The 18,907-nt window shown below is 46.3% G+C and overlaps 1 protein-coding gene across 1 annotated transcript in view; it reads left to right on the top strand.

Moving 5' to 3' along the window:
* LOC149370383 (MIF4G domain-containing protein-like) overlaps nt 1-18,907 on the top strand; it is a 92,589-nt gene that overhangs the window by 57,702 nt on the left and 15,980 nt on the right. The window lies entirely within an intron of this gene.

The following is an 18,907-nucleotide window of genomic DNA, read 5'->3' as shown; positions in this document are numbered from 1 at the left end:
GTTTTAACAAATTTAAATACGTTTTTTTTCGCTCAGGATAACTGGCAGTTCAAATCGGAGGCCTTTTATTTCAGTGCTCTTAAATATGTGCTCTTAATTTGTCCCACAAATTAGCTGTTTGAAAAAAGCAGCTTATTTCCTTACAGTATGTTTCTTAGTCTTCCTTACAATATATCATTTATTTTCAGGCTTTCGTGAGTGCCTTGAACGCAGATGATGCCCTGAAAATTATTGTTGCAATCGATGTGAAGACAAGCAGCAAAATCTTGTTCAACAGCCACCTCTCAGAAAAGCTAAAAGGGTAAGCAGCATCTCCTGTTAGTGCTCTATTATCAGTACCAAATGGTTGTTGTTATCTCATTTTCTATATTTTTGCAACCCAGGCTTATCATTTCGCAGCCTATCATTTCCGTATGCCCTTCCAAATCATCCGCTTGAGGAAATTAACGAATACAAATACTAAGGTGTTAGTAAAACCAACAAACTTTCAGAAACTTTCCTTTCAGAAAGTTCCTTTCAGAAACATTGCTTTCTTAGGCATAGATTAAAAGGTGCTCCTTCTAGTGCAAAGCTTCTAGCCTACACATCCATCATCAGACCGAAACTTGAGTACGCATGCACCGTCTTGGACCCTTACACAAAACATAACATTGAGGCACTGGAAATGATCCAGCGAAAGTGTGTTAGATTCATCTTTAATAAATATCGTTCTACTGACACTCCAACCATTGTTATGGCAGAAAACAAAATACCGACATTGCGAACGCGAAGAAAAATTCAACGATTGAAATTTCTTTTTATACTCAAAAATAACAAACTCTCCATGAGCCCAGATTTATTTCTTAAACCGATCACAACGCGACTAACACGACATCGTCACACGGAATCACTAACATCTTACAGCGCTAGAATCAACGCTTTTAAATGCTCATTTTTTCCTGACACAATAACAATGAAATGAAATCCCGCCTGAGGTTGTGAACAGCATCGATGCCATTAACAAAACTACTTATTGATAATTGCTGATTTGTTTTTTTTCCTTGTTTTTTACTATGTTCTATTACTGTTATGTTAGTTTTGTGGTATGTAATCTGCCGCGCCTCTTTTTTATTTTTTCTGTGGATTTGCCCCTCCTGCTTGGACCCATCTTAGGGTCTGCAGTATTCTGTGTAAATAAATAAGATAAATAAATTAATGTACTCGGGAAATTGTATAATCTAGCAAAGTATCAACGACAAGATAACAGTGCCTTTATGCGACCTTACTGTTGTTCATCTATAAGGAACTCAGCTATGAGGTTCTCCTGTGGGTATAAATTCAAAACTTTTCTGGCCGCTTTCTGCAAAAAACCACAAGCCCCTGTTAGTCACTGTGCTATATTTGCTGGCTTTTGTTTTTACCCTAAGTGATTCCGCCCTGCTAAGCTGGTCTTAGCAGTGAGGGCGCTGAGCGTCATGCGATATCGTCCTCTATGTTGCCCTCCCGCGCTTACCACTAACCACCGCTGTTTTTTTTTCTCACAGATTGCGTGTTCGCGGTCGGTTCTGAGGAGCACCAGCAAGGTGATCGAGCATAACGCTCCCCACCTGATGCAGACCTTGGTGCGGCGGATGCGCGAGGCATTCCTTCAGCCCGGCCTGTCGGCCACCACGCGCAGGGATTTGCTGGAACTCATCGAGCTGCGCGGCTCCGGATGGCTGTTCAACCTTGAAAAGAAGGAGTACTACGAGAAGACACCATTTTATGTTGAAGCTTATATGGCAAAATTGTTGATTTGCTTGCAAGCCTGTTTAATTCGGCAGCATTCAGCAGTCAATGATGGCGCGTTATTTCTTGCTGCGCTATTATTTTTCATAGTAAAAAGCTCGTGACAGCTCTGGAAATCTTTTTCTCTTGTTGTGTTAGCAGTGTCTTGAGCCAATTGTGATTTCGTCGTGAATAAACGAATGTACGTTTCGATACGACATACGATGCTGTGTTGTCTCCATTTCTGTGGAAGCATCTGCGGCGCACAACTTCTATGCCTTAGCGTTGCACTTCGTGTTGAATAGAGATATAGAAAGCCATGCAAACGCTTGTGGCCCTCTTTTCGTGCGAGATCTACCGCTGGTTCATTCAGTGACACAATTTGCGTTGATCACTGCGGTTTAAAACCTCGATACCAGCGCCATCATGAAGTGAAGGTGATTGTATGCGGCGCTGAAACGAAATTGGTATGGCTGATTAATAGAAACATCCCCATAGAGCGAAAATGAAGAAAAGCTGTGCGCGGGACCGTTCCCTTCTCGGGCTCGGTTTTGACATCCTGATTTGTTTAGAATTCTACTATACCTTCTCCTGCCTTTTTGAGCTTTTTTTTTTAAGTACACATGGTTTTTTGGGACTTGATCACTGATGTTCATCAGTTCTGGGTCTAAGTGTTGTGTTTTATCGGAAGCGCTTGAATCAATAAAAATATTTCAGTAAAAAAAGCTACGTAACAATTAGTGAAGAAACAAATATGCGGCGGTGGTGACAGATCTCAACTAAGGAAAGTTGAGCCTAAGGTCATGACGCACTGTAAAGTTGAACTTTCCTCCCATACCGACGACCCGCTCCCCCCTGGAGACAAATTTAGCGGGCCGAGCCGTGTTTGCACACAGCTGCACTTATACGCGGGTCCGCAGAGGAATTACGGGTCACGTTATCAAGCCGCAGTGAAGAAACAAATGCAGCTGGTGCATTTAACGAACAGCTCAGGTTTACGACTCGACGGACGGCGAATGCATTGAACAAGAAAACGTTTTCCAAGGGAGACCTTTCCATGAGAAACTGTTGGGCTGCGACCAAATAGGATGCATTATTGAGATCTTTCGAGCACACAGTGGGCGGAAATTTTCGACCGGCTCCTCGGTCATTGGGAAGAGTGTGTGTGCTGCTCGAAAGGACGAAACAGGACTGGGCTACTGAAGAACGTAAGATATCGAGGGACATAAAGCATATTGAGACAGAAGGGAGGCATGAACCCTTTGTGCATAAAAGCTGCGAACAGTTTGCTCGTCAATGCGAAGGAGGCCATAACGCAGGATTGGCCCAACGTAGCCTTCGCTATGATAGGCTTGAAGTTTTTATGAAGGATACAGTTACATCAAAGATGGAAAGCCGTATATTGCAACGACGACCTCATGTCCTGCACGATATGGTCTATAGAATTACGTCATCACGCCGGAAATGTTAGGTCGGCGATATTAGCCAATGTATCTATATTCTCCTCATGAAGCCTGACTCTTGCCGCGGCTATATCAGGCCCTGGATACTTAGTGGCACATTGGAAATGTTGTGAACGAAATAACAAAGTCCATACCCATTGTTTGAGCAGACGTGTAATATTTGTAAATTTGGAGCGAGAGATACTGGAAGCATTTCTTAAGCACGTGGAAGGGCATTCGTGCGTAAGTAAACCAGATATTTATCTTCCGTCCAAGGCACTGAAGTTCTTGTATCCGGAGGCGCCATCGCTCTAGCACGTTGACCACTGACACGTTTTGGCACCCGATCGTTCTCTATAAATACGTGGATTTTCTAAGAACAAAATCAGTTGACAACTAGCGCTTGTGTTGTCTTGTGTCCAGAAATATCAAGCTTCCCTTAATCCCCCGTTTCGCTTTATTTTGTGGGACCCCAGGCAATGTCATTTTTGGTTTGCGCATTGGACATGTCCGGTAATTTTGTGTTATTAGGATTTCGAGCTAACCCCGAAGTTGAAAAAAATCTTTCCTTGGATTTCCTGCAATATAGTACAGAATGCTAAGCACATAGTATTTGATTAAAAAAGCAGTTCTTCCTAGTGTTAAACTGCTGCGAAATAGCAGCGTGTGCGAGTAACTGCATACATTTATGTTGAGGCGTATATTTCACGAACACGTACACTGTCAAAAGCATATAAGTGTGGCGCGTGCACGTCCTGATCAAGAGTGGGGGCATTTATTACGAAGTTCTGTTTTGATACTGGCATATGTGATTTCACCCCATTTTATAGTGTGGAATATTATAAACAATTTCTAATTTGCACCGCGGCTCCATGGTACTTTTTGTTTTAGTGCACCTGGAGTAGGCAGTGGTTATTGAGACGAATTCTGATACATTTTATATGACATTCTTAAAAAACATATGAATAAGTGCTAAATATAAATTAATTTAACAAGAAATCAAAAGCTCGAACGTTTCAATGAATAAAAATTGTGCCTCTTCCGCACCACAAACAGAAATTAAATGAAAGAGTCGATCAATAAGATTACAGAAATGCACGAAAAACACGCTTACATTTCTTCTTGAGGCATCCATTTGCTTGCTGGGGTGGTGCCTGAAAATATACGAGGAAAAAGAATTTAGACAGCTATGTTCGTGAATTTTGGTCCCAGAAGACTTTGTTCAAAGAAATACTCTACGAAGAGAAAGGATAAAACGCGCAAAAAAACCTCGAAGCGAAGCTAAAGCAGCTGAAAGCCAATTTTTTTTTTCTTTTGGGGAATTGGGGCGGGGTGGGGAGGGTATCGAACCGCCATCTGCATTTGATCTTGGTCCCTTTGGAACCCGATGGCGGCAGTTGGCATGCTTTGCCAGAGATGAAGTGAAATATCTAGAGCCGACGAGATTAGAGGTCAGGGCTCCAGCCAGGAAGAGACAGGCAGCAGAAGCAGGAAATGAGGAAAGAGGTAGAGTGTGTGAAGGTGCTTATCACTGGTGCTCTTCCCTCTAACCCTCTGTTGGAAAGCGTGACGTCACTGCTTATTCTCCAGGAAGCATCCTATCGTGACCTTCCGACATGACATCATATGTAAACCATTGGTATGAAATCTCACTGGATTACCAAGCCGCTTTGTGAAAAACCGTGACGTCAGGAGAATCCGTGGAGAACACTGGCCGGAGAGTCTCGACTCTAAGGATTTGGCATCTGTGATTCGTGAATGGCTGTGCTACTTCAGATCTAAACGTCTCAGTACGGGCTAGTGTTCTTCGTGATCGCACTGGCTGCAGGTCGGCGTTCCCTGGATAGAACGCACTAGCATCGTGTACCTGAACGCAGACCTGAATACTTGGCTCCTCCGTTCTTCTCGGCACAGCTTCGATGGCTGCTTACTCGAGGCATCTGTGCCGCTCGCAGTCTACTAACGCTTTGTGGTGGCCGGCCTGTATTGCGTCCCTGGGAGCCGGCACTGCCGAATCCTCCGGTGAAAACGTCGACATAAACTGATATCGGTCTCGGGAGCATCGACTGGCCTTGGAGCAACCGCTGCTGGAATACAAGCGGTGCTGCGCTTCCACCTCGAAGGTTCGTAAACACCCATTACGCTGCACCGCATCATCACCTATGACGACGTTCGCCCTGTACGGCAACAGCCTTAACGTGTTTCTGCTAAAGCAGGGGCAGTTATTGAAAGTCAGGTTCAGGAAATGCTTGACGATGGCGTTGTTAACCTTCCGAAAGCATATGGTCTTCGCCTGTAGTCCTCGTTAGGAAAAAGGATGGCACTCTCCGGTTCTCTGTCGACTATCGCAGACTGAACAGTGTGACCAAAAAGGAAGTCTACCTGTTGCCGCGTATTGACAACTCACTGGAGAGATTACGGCGCTCTAAGTACTTCTCATCCATTGACTTGAATAGCGGCTATTGGCAAACTGAAGTAGATGAACGGGACCGCGAAAAAACCGCTTTTGTGACTCCAGATGGCTTCTATGAATTCAAAGTGCTTCCTTTCGGTTTGAGCTCCGCCACGGCTACGTTTAAAAGGATGATGGACAACGTCCTCACAGGCCTCAAGTGGCAAACATGTCTTGTTTGCTTGGACGACGTCGTCGTTTTTTCCGAAGCGTTTGATCAACATCTCCAGCGCCTGCGGGCTGTCCTCGAAGCCCTCCTCTCCGCATACCTTACCCGGAAGCCCCAGAAGTGTCATTTCGGTTACGAAGAGCTCAGATTTCTGGGTCACGTTGTGAGCTCTGAGGGAGTGCGGCCGGACCCCGAAAAGACTGCCGCCGTCGCACGTTTTCCCGTTAACACCGACTAGAAAGCTTTAGAGCGCAACACCGCCCTGCAGGAAACTACACGCTTTGCTTCATACCGCCTTGTGAACGGACGTGAAGTCTAGAGCATGCTTGATGCCATGCTCGCATGTCCTGAGGATGACCAACTCGACCTAGACGCTCAAAAATTTGCCCAACGTGCTGAAGAAGCCCGTCAGCTGGCCCGCGAGCACATCGGGCTACAGCAGAGCACCGATGCGTGCCGTTACAACCTTCGCCACCGACAGGTTGACTACATACCCTGTGACCAAGTCTGGGTGTAGACTCCTCTCCGTCGCCTAGGCTTGTGTGAGAAACTGCTCTACCACTATTTTGGCTCTTAGAGAGTGGTACGGCGTGTGAGTGAGGTTAACTATGAAGGGGTTCCGGACGGTGTTGCGCAACCCCGACGCCGACAGCCCAGCTCTAACATTGTGCACGTTGTGCAGCTTAAGCCGTACTATAACCCGGTGACGCAGACGTGTTGATGTCTTGGCTCGCTTCAGTTACGGAACTTTGCTCGTTTTTCGTTTATTAAGGCGGAAGCCTTTAATGCCTCATCGCTGTAAGCAGGAGTTGTCGACAGAAATGTCACGCTTTTCAATTTTTAGAAATGGTCGTGACGTCAGAGTGCGCGAATTTCAAACGGGGAACATTGTACTTTGGACATCTTGCATAGGAAAACTTATAGAGCACGTCATACTAGACAGACTGCAGTCTCACATGCACAAAGACAATTTATATCCACACACTATGATTGGCTTTAGACCACATTTATCAACACAGGACACGATGCTCAGACTAGCAAACGAAGTCCTATCTCAGAAGCAAGAAAGGAGCACCAGGGCAATCCTAGCTCTAGATTTAACAAAAGCTGTTGATAACGTCAAACACAAAGCAATCCTAGAATCTCTTTCACCGTTGAATGTGGGCGAAAGAGCGTTTAACTACATCAAGGACTTTCTCTCCGATAGAACGGCTAAAATTCAAATTGGCGCAATTAAATCCGACACCTTCAGCTTAGGAGACAGAAGAACGCCGCAAGCATCGGTCCTCTCCCCCTTCTTATTCAATATAACCCTCATCAAAATGGCACACGCACTCGCAAAAATCCCAGACCTAGAACACTCTTTGTACGCGGACGATATCGCCCTTTGGACCACCAAGGGGAGTACCGCCACAATACAAGATACACTACAACAAGCGGCAGATGTAGTAGTAGAGGAGGCACAAGCCGCGGGACTCGCGTGTTCCCCCCAAAAATCTGAAGTCCTCATCCTACACCCAAAGCGTCAAAGGAAAAATAAAGCGCCTGAGATCAAAATCGACGCGGAAGGGGCAGCCATCCCAGAAGTGAAAACACTAAGAATCTTAGGAATGCTGATACAGTCAAACCAAAAAACGACACGTTAATTAAGAAACTGAGAAACACTGTCAACCAAATTTCCTTCCTCATCAGACGCATCGCGAATAGGCGAGGAGGAGTTAAAGAAGCCGAGACCAGGAGACTAATACAAGCCTTCGTTCTTAGCAGAGTCAACTACACTACACCATACGTCACCCTCACAGTAAGAGAAAGAGACGACCTGAATTCTCTAATTAGACAGTCCTACAAAATTGCGCTCTCCCACGTCATACTCCAAATGAAAAACTATTACAGTTAGGAGTTCATAACACCTTAGCGGAAATGATAGAAGCACACCTCATTGCACAATATGAAAGACTATCAGGCAGTGAAACGGGACGTTTCATCCTAAAGAAAGCAGGAATACAATATGAAGGAATCCGTACACACACCTTGCCAATTCCAAGACACGTGCACGAACACCTAACAGTCCTTCTTCTGCCCAAAAACATGCATCTACACTACGATACGGACAGAAGAAAGGCTAGGGCACAAAAACTTCACGAAAGATTTTCAGTTCAGAAAGACACGGCGCACGTGGACGTGGCAGAACATGCGGACAGAGACGCCTTTTCTCTGGCAGTTGTCGATCTTCGAGGTTCTCCCCTTGCATCGGCGACAATAGATAAAACAAAATTTTCGGAGGAGGCCGAAGAAGCTGCCACAGCTTTAGCCATTACCTCCACCACTGCCAAATACATCATAAGTGACTCCAAAACAGCAATTCGAAATTTTGCAAAAGTAAGGGCCCACTCAGCAGCCATCAAAATCTTACAAAAAATCTCCGATACCCGCCAGATAACATTGATCTGAGTCCCCGCCCATTCGGACCATCCTGGAAACGACGCAGCGCACCAATTTGCCCAAGGATTCGTGGTTAACCGGGAGGTGCGCTACCCCGAGCTCAGGTCGGCCAAGGAGCGAATGACAACCTACAAAGAAATTACTACCCACTTCAAGAAAGAAAGACAGATCTTCCCAGAACCACATAAGTCCCTCAGTAAAACACAACAAGTCAGTCGGCGGTAGCTCCAAACAGACACTTTCTTTAATCCATACATGTGCTCCATATGGTTCCCGGAGCAGTACAGCCCCGTCTGTTCTCTCTGTGGGCACCAAAAGGCAGACACACCGCACATCCTATACTCATGTACTCAAGACAAGCCATCGCACAGTCTGCAGCTCTCTACCCAATCTCAGTGGCAGGCCGCGCCGCTCAGCTAGGACCCGGAGGTTCAACTTCGAGCCACAGAGTGAGCCGAAGAGGTCGCCGAACGACATCATCGGTCGGCCACCTGGCGTCCGGCCTAGAAGAGGAGCCCACCGCGGGGAGGGGAACATGACCCCAATCCGCGCCTAAGACCTCTTCTTTAATAAAGTTTACCTCCTCCTCCTAGTAACCATGCAACAATTAAAGAGATCCTATAGTGATGCTCCAAGTAAGCGGCACTGAGGTTAGTTAATTGCTTAATCACCCAATTAGCATAATGAACCTTTCTAATCAGGCCAAATAAATAAATAAATCCGAGTAGGAAATTGGCCGAGTTCTGGAATGAATCCCGGACTCCGGAGTGCGAGACGAGCATGCTATCCACTCCGCCATGCAAGCTTGATGGTTTGCAATTAACAAAGGCGCGTCTAGTGAATACGGTCCCATCTTCCTCCCTTCCCGTTACGCCGAGGTTCAGGTGTCGAGCGAGGTACGCGAGGCAGATAGATTTCCTTTCCTCAAAAACCAATTTACCGACGAGCAAGGCGTCGAACCGAACGTGCGATGGCGTTCTGTGGACTCCCTGGATGCGTTGCAAGACGCTGTCGCGTTTCACTCTTATAGAGGCGAAGCTTAACATCTTAACACACAAGTGACACGAGCAGCAACACAGCCTCACCGAAATTTAGGTCAACTAAGTGCCCCCCTGAATTTTTTGTATTAAAACTGTGACCTAACCGTTCGTCGTACGCCGTTGCGGGGGACGCCATGCGATTTCTAATTTCATATAAGCCTTTTAACCAGGTTAGAGGTTAGCTCAATACAAGTACTCGAAGCGAGTACCCGACTGTTTCACTCGGAGCTTTGTGGATTGAGCATTTGTGAAACCATCGTTCGAAGCCACACCTGCCATTTCTGTGTGCAACGTGCGTTGAGGTAGAACGCTCATGATGACAAACCAAAGGCCCAAACACAAGGCTGTGTTGGCTGTGTTAGACGTGGGTCAGCGTCTCGTCTGCCAACGTCTTCGCTCGGAGCGCATAGCAGAATACGATCAAAAAATGACGGCATATGATGTGGGGTTTCCACACAGGCCTGGCGAGAGATCGTGGATAAAGCCCCTCAATTATCTCCTGTCTATAGCTAATCGTCCTATTAAGCGGCGAAAGAACTTACTGCGGGGGCAAGGACGACAATGGCAACGTTAGAGAAGGGGCAACTGCTACCTTCCCATAAACTGGCCGCCGCTTTTATGGCGAAATTCTTTAATGGCTCATACTGTCCTGAACAAGACGTGTTAGCAAATTTGTCCGCGTTTCAGACTGGTCGAAATGGTCGTGACGTCATTGCGCACGAATTTTTGACGGGTGTCCACCGAAATATGTCAGACAGTTACTGCGCAATTCTCTTTCCTCAAATACAATTTTCGACTGGTGTCCTCCGAGGTACGTGAGACAGTTACTGCGTATTGTCCTTTCCTCAAATACAATTTTCGTTTTTTTCATTACGCACCCTCTTTCTCTTTCTGAGAAAGACCTCTTTCTGAGAAGACCTGACGTGTGTGTTCGACGTGGCTCGAACGCTGCTGCTTCTGGACTGTGCTGCTGGACTCTGCTTCTCCTGGTGGTTCCGGATTGCTCTTCACTGGTGAGGCCGTTCTACGGTGGGGGGTTTTTGGCCAAGGCTTAGGTTAAGGTTAGGTTAATGTGAACCTGAGGGGGCGTTTCGCAGTGAGATGTCTTTGACCTCCCCAGGTGGAGGGTCGGCAGCTTGGTTTGCCAGCTTGCCAGCCCAAAGCCTGCCGCTTGAGTACTTCCAGAAAAATGGCATTGAGGCAATTCCTGTGGCTCTCGTCCCAATCGGTGAGGGGGCGATCAAAATGAAAACACCCAAAGTTATTCAACAGGAACTACGATCATTGACAGCCAACTATCTTCAGATCTCTGAAGTGCGTCCATTTGGCCGTAGAGGCATTGTCTGCAAATCGTCTGATATCGCTTGCGTGGCTGACTTGCTGCAGTGCAAAATTTTCAGTTCTCTACCGGTAAAAGCATTCATTCCAGAGCAACTTGCATGCGTCAAGGGCATTGTACGCGGTGTGGACCCAGCATCTTCCCCGCAAGAAATTCTCGAAGAATTTCAGGATGCAGGTGTTGGAGTCCTTTCGGTATATCGGTGCAGTAGAGAAATAAACGGCTCGCGTGTTGCTACTGAATCGGTAATAACAACTTTTGCTGGCACTTCCTGCCCTACTGAACTAAAAATCTGGCCTATTGTATACCGTGTAGACACTCTGCAACCGCGCCCACTTCAATGCACCAACTGTTGGCGGTTCGGGCATAGCGGCAAAGCATGCAAGTCAGAGACCCGCTGCCGTTTGTGTGGCGAAGGTCACGCTGCGGATAACTGCACCTCAGAACAGCCTCATTGTTGCCTCTGCAGTAATAACCACCCAGCAGATGATGCCGACTGCGCAAAACGCAGTGAGGAGCGCAGCTTGTTAGACATAATCAAAGAGAAGCGGTGCTCAAGAGCCGATGCTTACGCTCTTCTTAACAGGAAGAAGGATTCATACGCTAGTCGTGTGCGCGCTTCTGTTGGGGATATTGAGTCCAACTTGACTGCCTCCATTGTCTCCACTGTAGAAAAAGCCCTTAACAATGTTGTTGAGCGTATGCTAAACACATTTTCTGAGGCGTTGGCTCAGTTTATTGCAGTTCAATCTGTGTCACCATCTCCATCCGTTCTGGCAGCGAAGCCGGTGTCTGTTTCAGCTTCTGCCGCTACTGCTAGCAGCTCAGCATCACCTCCTGATGCTTCCCAGGTCCCACCTAACATCTCTCTTCCTAGCAATGCATGTTGTACCGATGCATGCACAACAGATGTTGAAATGTCGTGTTCCACGCAGAAGCGTCGTGCTTCCTCGTCTCCATCTAAATCTAGTTCTCATCAGATGAAAGCTAGAAAAGGACCACCAAAACTTCTTCCCAATGTTGATATCCTCAAAGAGGCGGTGTCTGCCTCTTCAATTGGTCAGTAATCATGGCAGGTATCAAAGTGTTACAATGGAATTGCCGCTCTGTATTCTCTTCTCTTCCAGATCTAGAACTACTTATTCGGAAACACAACCCTGATATCGTGCTTTTACAAGAAACGTGGTTATCGCCTTATAAATCATTTTCAATGAAAAACTTTCGAGTTTTCAGATTAGATCGAAATGCTGGTAGGGGAGGCGGATTGGTAATCATGCTTTCTAAACACATATGTCATCAGGCATCTATCTCTAACAAAATTCTTCTCCCTGACTGTGAGCTTTTAGCGCTCAAAATTTCATTTCCGCAGTGTGCTGATATTACAATTGCTAATACCTACTTTCCTTTAGGTGTACAGAGGACAGACTGCTTAGACAGCTTGGTGGCTGGCGCAAGTAGTGTAGTTATTGCGGGAGATTTTAATTCCCACCACAGTGAATGGGGAAGTCGCACTGATTCCTGCGGCCAGCTTCTCTGGTCGTGGCTGTCTGCAAATGCTGTACGCTGCTGTAATTCAAGAGATATAACATTTATGCGAGGCGGTGCTCGCTCAGTCATTGACTTAACATTATCGGCAGGTAGGCTTGAGGTGACTGACTGGTTGACAGAAGATTCGGGTACTTCTAGTGACCACTTTCCTATAACTTTCACTATCCGGTTATCTCCGCACAAAAATAGTTGTGTAAACCATAAATTTGTCAACCACAATATTTATAAAAGTTTGATGTCCGCCTCACTTGCCTCTATAGTCAGTACTAGCCGGGATGACAGAGCTCAGCAGGCGGTTTCATTTTTGCAAAGTGCAGTAGACCATGCAATATTCACTGTGCCCGCAGCAGTCTCTAATAAACAGCCGTCTCCCTGGTGGACACAAGAATGTGAGAAGGCCTATCGTTGCAGAAAAGCGGCCTGGAAGAGGCTATCCTGCAACCAGAGTCCAGCAAATTGGTTAAATTACAAATTTTTCTCTGCATCTTTCAAAAAAACAATTGCAAAAGCCAAGGAGGACTATAACCAAAATTTGAACACTTATCTTTCAAATCCTCGTAATCGGAAGGCCCTGTATAGATTTAAGGAACGTAACAAGAGTTCTCCAGTCCCTCACCTTACTTCTTCAACAGTGTTATCACCCCAACAGGCTCAGGAAACCCTGGATAGTATTGCTCAGGGACTCGCAGTACGTTTCCAGACTCAAAGAAATGTCCCTCTGCGCTCAATCACACCCTCTTCAGATTATACCGAGGTTGATGCGGCAGAGCTCCTCTCAGTCCTGGCAATGATGCACCCTGCAGCTCCCGGGCAAGATGGTGTCACTGTTGGTATGATTAAAATTTTAGGCCAGGATTTCACAAGCAACCTCTTAGATATTGTCAATACTTCATTGAACAATGCATGGATTCCAAGCATTTGGAAGATGGCGAAAATTATTTTATTGAGGAAAGATGCTGGTAAAGGGTACGTTTTAGACAATATTCGGCCAATTGCACTAACTTCAAATTTAGTCAAATTAATTGAAAGGGTAGTGCACAGCCGTCTCACAAAACATGTTCAGGATGTTAATGGCCTCAGCCCAGCACAGATTGGTTTTCGTCGCGGATGCTCTATATGGACCGCGCATGTGGATCTTGAGAGTAGAATCCGGCTCTCGATACGCAGAAGAGAAGTTTCAGCTTTGGTGACTCTTGATGTAGCAAAGGCCTATGATAGTGTAGAACATACTATTTTACTTGACAGACTTGCGCAGTTACATCCTCCAACCTACATTTATGCATGGATATCTGAATTTCTAAAGGACAGATACTTTTACTGCGCAGAGGGTACCCTACGTTCTAATACTTACCATCAATCAAGAGGAGTGCCGCAAGGCTCTGTACTATCACCGCTGCTTTTTAATATTTTGTTCAGTGACATCCCCATCCGTCCTGATATAACAGTTTTTGTGTATGCAGATGACATAGCTTTTTTCGCCTCGGCCACGGATATCCATTCGCTTTACCAGATTATGCAGGGATATTTGGATGCTCTTGGACTTTGGTTGCACCGTATTAATTTATCCCTGAATGTTAACAAATGTGGCACACTGGTATTTCCTCCAGACACGCCTTTGTACATTTCATTAGCCCATCACTCTAATCTGATTCCACAAGTGGAATCTGTTACATATCTAGGTGTTACTTACCATCCAACCTTAGATTAGAGCCTTCATATCAAGAACAACATGCGTAAAGGAGAACGCGCTCTAGGCCGGCTGACACGAATCGCCAATAAAAGGTTTGGGATGCGCCGCGACACATTATTGTTACTTTACAAAGCTTATGTAAGACCTATACTTGAATTTGGTTGCGTTTTGTTCTCTGGTAGCGCAAACTACAAGGTCCAACCCTTAATCTTACTTAAAGGCGTGCTCTACGTCTCTGCCTTGGTCTGCCAAAATCAGTTTCAAACGCCCTGCTTTATCTCGAAGCCAGTATGCCCGATTTAATTTCCCGCTTTCAAATACTCACGGTGCGAACTTTCCTCAGGTCGTTGGACCCGATGACTAATGTCAGTACTCCTATTTTTGTGTCTCAGCAGGCCTTATTTTTTTATCAACATTGGCCACGATATAAAATGCCACAAATTACCTTAACGCAGAAACTTTTAACCCCGATTGGTGTTGATCTCAGTTCCTTGCAGTGGGTTGACGACACGCCGGCAGCAGTGGAATTCCATTTTGACCACATCTTCCCATCTCATGCGAAACACATGCCCACAAACATTTTAAACGGCATTCTTTCTGGTCATATAGCGGAATTCCCCCATCATGTGGTGCTTTCTACTGATGCCTCCGTCAGCGGCCAAAAAGCTGCAGTTGGCATCTTTTCGCAGGATTTGGCATGGAGCTATTCTGTCCGCATCCCAGATTATAACCCCATATTCTTTGCGGAATTTTTGGCTCTTGGAATGGCCCTGCACAAAATTCCGTGTCATGTATCTCACGTGATCATCCTGGCTGATTGTTTGTCAGTTTTAGTCTCCCTTGAAACTTCCCAAAAAGATTTTTTGTGCCGCTTCCTGCGATTTTTTGTCCCGTCCACTTTAAAGGAGGTCCGTTTTGTCTGGATTCCTGGTCATGCTGGCATTCATTCCAACGAGGTGGCTGATTATTTAGCAAGGTCAGCTCTTGACGGGCCAGTAACGCATCCCGTCCCGAATTTCAGTCTGCTGGCGATCTCCAGGTTTCAGCGGTTCCAACACATATCAGCCAGGTTACGCGATCCCCTACTAAATACTGCTGATTATCAGCACTTAGCGTATAAATGGAACGTCCGTTCGTGTAACACCAGGCAGTGTGAGGTATCAATGACGCGACTGCGGTGCAGGATTCCCAGTTTAAATTTATACCTATGCAGATGTGGCTGGTCTCCAACAAACCTATGTGACTCATGCGGGGTCGTTGAATCTGTGGACCATTTCATGCTCTACTGTCCAAAGTTCGCACTTCAGAGAAAGATTTACCTGGAGGTCCCTCTCTCCAGGTTAGGGCTCCCGTTATCTATGCAAGTGTTGTTATCGTTCGGAGCGAGCGCCAAAGGATTTGCTTTGAGTTCAATTTGTGGGAATCTACATGATTACATAATTGCAACTGGTAGGTTGATTTGCTAACTCCTTTAAAAATCTCGGAGTTTTTTTTTGTTTTTTTTTAATTATTATTATTCTCGCCAAAATGTTCTTTGTTATTTCACTTCAATTATTCTTCTGTCGTTTTTCATGAATACATTTTTCAAATTTCACGTTTAATCCTATGGAAATTTTCTTATGTATACCACTACACCTTGGCCAATCCCCCCACGTGGGTATGTGCCATTAAAATGAGGTGAAGAAGAAGAAGAAGAAGATTGGTCGGAAACCGTCGCTCGGTGCGGAAACAGAGAAGTGCCACGACACTCCTGCAGCAGTGGTGCCCGTGCCTGGACTCGACAAGGACCAGAGCGCCCTGCGAAAGATAGAAAGGACCAGACCTAGCGGCACAACCAGGTATGTACCTTTGTTCTTTATGTGGCTGGCTTTGCACAGTAATTATTGCGGTGTTTAGGTTTAGGTCAAAAAACAGCCGCTGTACGTTTGAAAGTGTTAAGCTTTGCACATACATGTTGAAGTGGCCACCGCGGTACTCCAGAATGAGCAACTGCTCGGTCTCAGTCTGCTAGCCAATGTAGTGACAAGAGGACCTGTATTTCTCTATGCAAAGCGTTCGTCATTGGGAGGGTATCATTTGTTTTTAAGCATGAAATGCTTTTAGCTCCTGTTGTCGGCAGTGTGGTGACGTCACGCCGAGACCAAGAGCCAACGTCCGGACACTGAATTCCACTCATCCAGGTATTGAAGCGAGAGCATCCGGGCATCGTACGAAATTTAATGAGACTTAACAAGACTCTCTAAGCCCCCCTACAGGACCGGCTCAAAAGCGGCGATAGCTTCGCGCCGAGAGGGAGGCATTTGGTTTGCAGCCTTCGGGCTGCGGTCGTGTATGTTTTTTCAGCCAGCGTCCGTTCCGGCGGACGCGGTTGTTGCGACGAGCGTCTTTGCACTCTTTTGCTCTGTCCTCTTATCTTTCAACTCTTTTCTATCTGCACATGGGAGTGGTGGTGGCTCGGCTTGAGCCAGTTGGCAGGCCCGTGCACTTCTCCTTTTCATCCTTCTCTCAGTCCCAACCGCCGAACGGGTGGTAGCGTTCCTCCCTTCCTGTACGGTCCAGTTCGGGTGTTCACCGACATGACAGATTATTTCTGCCCAATTTTTTTTCCTCAATAGGGGTCGCTTTCGAAGGGCAAGGAATCGCACCGAACGGCTGGTGGCGTTCCGTGGACCGCCTGGCAGCGCTACAACACGCTGTCGCGTTCCACTCCTAAAGGCGAAGCTTAAGCGTTGTTAATTAGCAGTTAATTAGTATTTATTCATTAATCAGTATTTAGCCACTAATAAGTAATTTGTCATTACTTCGTCATCAATTTTTGTGACGTAATCCAGTGGTGGCGCTTGTGCATCGTCCTGCATTTCATGCTTACTCTACTCCCTGCCTTTCCTGTTCTATATCCTCCTCCTCCTCCTACTCTCGGTTACGGGAGAGGCAGAGATTTCAAAGTGGTGCTTAAAACGCTTTCGCCACTACGCACTTTAGACAGTTCGAACTCGCTGCATATACATTCTTGTCAGGCCTGCGTCTCGTCGTGTCCGCGTACGCTTCGTGTTATGCCTGTGAACATTTCATGCTTACTCTACTCTTGGTTGCGGGAGAGTCATAGTTTTTTTTCACTCTGAGGAGGAAGACCCGGTGAGGTGGAGGGGGGTGTGATGTGTGGTGGGATGCACAGCGTCAATTTGATTTTTTTGTGTCTAGGCATGGTGTTTTCTAGAGAGGATTACACGGAATAATCTGCGCAGCTTTAATTAAGCATCACCGTAGCTAGCAGAACGGTATCGGCGTTCTTGATGATGATCAAGAGGCACGGACGGTGTGCTGCGGGATGCTAGGCACAAGTTTGGGTAGAATAAAATTTCAGGGATAAAGCTTCTGACCAGCGGAGCAGGACGAAGTCCGCATACAAACAGAAACGGGGGAATACAGTTTAGAGAGGGGGCCCCTTCGTGTCTTGGGCCCCTATAAGCTATGACGTCAATATAGCTTAGGATGAAATTAATATAAAAAAGCAGCGGGGGGGGGGGGGCAGTATGAAAGAAACGGTAAAGCCCTCAGCAGAACAGGTAATTGACCCAGTATATCCCGAAGGTCCGTCGTACAAAGGGCCAGAGTAAAGAAATTCATTTGCAATATCGGGCCGCGATTACCTGTGCTTAGCATTACAAGTTTGTGTGATTGTTGAAGGAATCCATGGAAGACTGGTCTTGGTGACGTATCTTAATTCAGGTTTTGTGAGGATTATGGGGGCGTTCTTTTTTCACGGGTATGCTCAGGTGGATGCCAGAAAAACTCACTACCTTAAACACCGTCGCAGCAATGTGGATTGCTGCACAATCCCCAGTACCACGTCGTGTGGGTACGTAAGCGCGGAAAGTAAAAAAATTCAGAGGGCACTTTGCTGACCTAAAGTGCGGTGAGGCGAAACCCTTAAGCGCGTTGTTGCTGCTTGTGTCACTGATGTGTTAAGATGTTAAGCTTCGGCTCTAAGAGCTAAACGCGACAGCGTCTTGCAACGCTTCCAAGGAGTCCATAGAACGACCTCGCCCGTTTGGTTCTATGCCTTGCTCGTCGGTAAATTGGTTTTTGAGGAAGGGAAATGTGTCTGTCTCGCATACCTCGGGGGACACCTGAACCTCGCCTTAAAGGGGCTGCGAAACACTGCCTGCGGGAGTACCGGCTATACTTCAGGTGGGTTCTTTATGTCACACAGATGCTGACTTAAAAAGAATTACAGGAATCGATGCACAGGAACGGGAGTTATTCAGTGAAGAAATTTCAAAATACAAGGAAACAAAACGCTGCCCTCAACTCGATTTTGGCGGGGCTTCCCGCTCCTATTTCGCTCTCCCAATGACGGCACCTGGCGCTACCAATCAAAACAGCCAGCCAGAGCACGTCGCGGAAGTTTGTACTCCATGATTGCCTGCTCTCTGTAACTCGTTCTTGCTGAGACTGGCAGCGTTGTTTCCATGCCAGAGCGTCCCTGGTGGTGTATTTTTATTTTACTTGCTTTGCAGGACTTTTATCTAAGACAAACAAATTGTTTTTGTTGATCTAATATAAAACGCAGACAGGTGACAAAATGTGTCTATTTATTCACACAATTTGCAGTATATTTACTGTTTGTCCGGTCATGAAGCTCGCGCCAGGTGATGTCATATCCTCTGCTAAAAACCCGCCACTGTGTGGCGACACCATCAGAGCCATGAAGTTGTTTTTGGGAGGACATTAAAGTATTAAAAAACGGAATATACGTGGTATTACCGACGCTAATAGCACCATTATAACTCAATGTATGCAATCAACAGGCAAAACAGTTAACTAAGATTCTGTTTCTGGGCCCCTTTAAAGGGACGGGAGGAAGAAGGGAGTGAACAAAGACACCGTATTCACTAGACGCGCCTTTGTTCAATGTGGACCATTGAGCTTGCATGGCGGAGTGGTTAGCATGCTCGTCTTGCACTCAGGAGACCGGGGTTCGATTCCCGCACTCGACCAATTTCCTACTCGGCTTTATTTATTTATCTAGATTGACT

The sequence above is a fragment of the Amblyomma mixtum genome, chromosome 1, assembly GCF_055824585.1.
Source record: "Amblyomma mixtum isolate Tamu chromosome 1, ASM5582458v1, whole genome shotgun sequence".
NCBI classification, from domain to species: domain Eukaryota; kingdom Metazoa; phylum Arthropoda; class Arachnida; order Ixodida; family Ixodidae; genus Amblyomma; species Amblyomma mixtum.
The sequence above is the reverse complement of the archived record's forward strand: the minus strand, read 5'-3'. Positions and strand labels throughout refer to the sequence as shown.